Below are 4,104 nucleotides of genomic sequence, written 5' to 3'. Positions count from 1 at the left end.
TACTATCATTATTCTGAATTCTTTTTCAGGTAGACTACCTATTTCTTCTTCATTTGTTAGGTCTGGTGGGTTTTTGCCTTGCTCCTTCATCTGCTGTGTGTTTCTCTGTCTTCTCATTTTGTTTAACTTACTGTGTTTGGAGTCTCCTTTTCCAAGGCTACAGGTTCGTAGTTCCCATTGTTTTTTGTGTCTGTCCCCAGTGGTAAGGTTGGTTCAGTAGGTTGTGTAGGCTTCCTGGTGGAGGGGACTAGTGCCTGTGTTTTGGTGGATGAGGCTCGATCTTGTCTTTCTGGCGGGCAGGTCCACGTCTTGTGGTGTGTTTTGGGGTGTCTGTGGCCTTATTATGATTTTAGGCAGCCTCTCTGCTAATGGATGGAGTTGTGTTCCTGTCTTGCTAGTTGTTTGGCATAGGGTGTCTTGCACTGTAGCTTGCTGGTCGTTGAGTGGAGCTGGGTCTTGGCGTTGAGATGGAGATCTCTGGGAGATTTTTGCCGTTTGATATTACATGGAGCTGGGGTGTGTCTCTTGTGGACCAGTGTCCTGAACTTGGCTCTCCCATCTCAGTGGCACAGCCCTGATGCCTGGCTGGAGCGCCAAGAGCCTGTCCTCCACACAGCTCAGAATAAAAGGGAGGAAAGAAAGAAAGAAAGAAGAAGGTAAAATAAAATAAAGTAAGATAAAATAAAATAGAGTAAAATAAAATAAAATAAAGTTATTAAAATACAAAATAATTATTAAGAAAAAAAATTTTAAGTAATAACAAAAAAACAAAAACAGACAGACAGAACCCTAGGACAAATGGTAAAAGCAAAGCTATACAGACAAAATCACGCACAGAAGCATACACATACACACTCACAAAAAGAGAAAAAGGGGAAAAAAAATATATATCTTTGCTCCCAAAGTCCACCTCCTCAATTTGGGATGATTAGTTGTCTATTCAGGTATTCCACAGATGCATGGTACATCAAGTTGATTGTGGAGATTTAATCCGCTGCTCCTGAGGCTGCTGGAAGAGATTTCCCTTTCTCTTCTTTGTTCGCACAGCCCCCGGGGTTCAGCTTTGGATTTGGACTTGCCTATGAGTGTAGGTTGCCTGGGGGCATCTATTCTTCTCTCAGACAGGACGGGGTTAAGGAAGCAGCTGATTCAGGGGCTCTGGCTCGCTCAGGCCTGGGGTGGGGATGGACGGAGGGGTACAGATGTGGGGCGAGCCTGTGGTGGCAGAGGCCAGAGTGATGTTGCGCCAGCCTGAGGCACGCCGTGCGTTCTCCTGGGGAAGTTGTCCCTGGCTCACGGGACCCTGGCAGTGGCAGGCTGCACAGGCTCCCGGGAGGGGAGGTGTGGACAGTGACCTGTGTTTGCACACTGGCTTCTTGGTGGAGGTAGCAGCAGCCTTAGTGTCTCATGCCCATCTCTGGGGTCCACGCTGATGGCCGCGGCTCGCGCCCGCCTCTGGAGCTCCTTTAAGTGGCACTCTGAATCCCCTCTCCTCGCACACCAGGAAACAAAGAGGTCCCATTTGAATGTTAATTATGGCATACTAAAAACGTTCTTACTTTTCATGCAGATTCATATCTTTAAAAAAAGAAATGTAATTGATTGCAATTTTAAGTTATTGAATACAAATTTGGCTTTTTTTCTCCCCAACATTTTTCGTTAATGGAGCAGTTCCTAAACCAGGAAGCTTTAATTCTACTCACTATTTCAAGCATTTGAGCTGGTCTTGAGGAGGTTCAAAAAATTTAGGTATAGGATTCCAATTTTATCGTTCAGTGGCTATGCCCAATACAAACTATTTGACTTTTTCTCTAGTTACATAAAATCCATTAATACATTTGGTATGAAAAGACAAACATGGTAGATGGCCAACAGATACAAGAAAAATGCTCAACATCATTAATCATCAGGAAAATACAAATCGAAACCACAATGAGATATCACCTCACACTGTCAGAATGGCTACCACCAAAAAGACCACAAATAACAAGTGTTGACAAGGAGTGGAGAAAAGGGAACCCTTGAGCACTGTTGGCAGGAACGTAAATTGGTGCAGATATTATGGAAAACAGTGTGGGTATTTCTCAAAAAATTAAAAATAGAACTATCATATGATCCAACAATTCCACTTCGGGGTATTTTTCCAAAGAAAACAAAAATGCTAATTTGAAAAGGTATATGCATCTCTATGCATTGCAGAATTATTCACAAATAGTCAAGACATGGAAGCAACTCAAGTGCCCATTGATAGATAAATGGATAAAGAAGACGTGGTGTGTGTGTGTGTATATATATATATATATATATATATATATATATGTATATGTGTGTGTGTGCATGTGTGTGTGTATATATATATATGTATATACATATATATATATACAAAGGAATACTACTCAGCCATAAGGAAGAATGAAATCTTGCCATTTGCAACAACATGGATGGACATGGAGGGTATTATGCTTAGTGAAATAAATGAGACAGAGACAAATACTGTATGATTTCAGTTATATGTGGAACCCCCAAAATAAAACAAATGAACAAACATAATAAAACAGAAACATAGTCATAAATACAGAGAACAAACTGATGGTTGCCAGAGGGGAGGGTGGGTGGTAGGGGATGAGTGAAATAAGTGAGGGAAATTAAGAGGTAAAAACTTCCAGCTACGAAATAAATGAGTCACAGGGATGAAATGTACAGTATGGGGAATACAGTCAATAATTACATTATATCTTTATATGGTGACAGATGGTAACTAGATTTATCATTGTGATCATTTTGAAATGTATAGAAATATCAAATCAATATTTGTGTACCAGGAACTAACATAGTGTTGTAGATCAATTATACTTCAACAAACAAACAAACTTACAGAAAAAGAATCAGATTTCTGGTTACCGGAATCAGGGGTACGGGCGCAGAAGGAGGGGGAATTGAATGAAGGTGGTCAAAAGGAACAAACTTCCAGTTATAAGATAAATAAGTACTGGGGCTGTAATGTACAACATAATAGATATAATGAACTCTGCTGTACATTACATATGAAAGTTGTTGAGAGAGTAAATCCTAAGAGTTCTCATCACAAGGAAAAAATTTTTTTTCTTTTTCTTTTATTTTGTATCTATATGAGATGATGGACGTTCACTAAATTATTGTGGTCATCATTTCATGATGTATGTAAGTCAAATCATCATGCTGTACACCTTAATCTTATATAGTGCTGTATGTCAATTATATCTCAATAAAACTGGAAAGGGAAAAAAAACAAGTTGAGGGAAAGACAAAAATGATAAAGGATTTTGCAAGGGAAAAAAAAAAAGACAAATGTGGTGACTGACTCAGTCTGAAATACTGATTTCATCATCAGACTAGAGGTCCTGTAAACAACATGAGCAGCAAATGAAGTTCATGGATCTTTTCAATGCTGAAAACGCATTAAATAAATATATAAAAGTGATCATGCAACAGTATGGGCTGGTGGGAATACAAGTTCATAGTTTCCAGCTGAGTTTTCTTTTCACTTTTGTTTGCTTATTCCTTTATATCATTATTTTAAAATTTTGTTCCTTTTAGCCTCTATTCCTCAAATTCCCTAAATGGGCCCTCTTCGCATTAAGGTCTCTCCTCAAATATCTTCTAATCAAAGTGGTTTTCTTTGACCATCCTATCAAAAGTAGCACCCTCCATCACCCCTATCCCCACCTTAACATTATTTCCATACACTATTTATTTTTTCTTATGTAGTTATCGCTACTTCTCATAATATATGTTCATTTTCTGTCTCCCTCTGTAGTAATTTCAACATCGGCTCCATTATTTTACCCACCTATGCAGCTTGTCATTTAACTTTGTTGGGCTTTCCCATTGTGGATGGGATATTCAGCCCCACCCTTGACTCCACATTCAATTGTGTTTACTTATGCCTGTGAGATATTAGCAGGTGTGATACAGGCAGAGCCAGAAAAGCACTTGCACAGTTGGGCTTGCTCTCTCCCTCACAGCCATTGCAATGAGAACACACCTGAGCTAGGTTACCAGAGGGTAAGCAATGAATGGAGGTGTGCCAAGTCATTGGGCTTGCCCCAGTCATCCCGACTGGCC

Source organism: Mesoplodon densirostris, chromosome 6 (genome assembly GCF_025265405.1).
Source record: "Mesoplodon densirostris isolate mMesDen1 chromosome 6, mMesDen1 primary haplotype, whole genome shotgun sequence".
NCBI classification, from domain to species: Eukaryota; Metazoa; Chordata; class Mammalia; order Artiodactyla; family Ziphiidae; genus Mesoplodon; species Mesoplodon densirostris.
The sequence above is the reverse complement of the archived record's forward strand: the minus strand, read 5'-3'. Positions refer to the sequence as shown.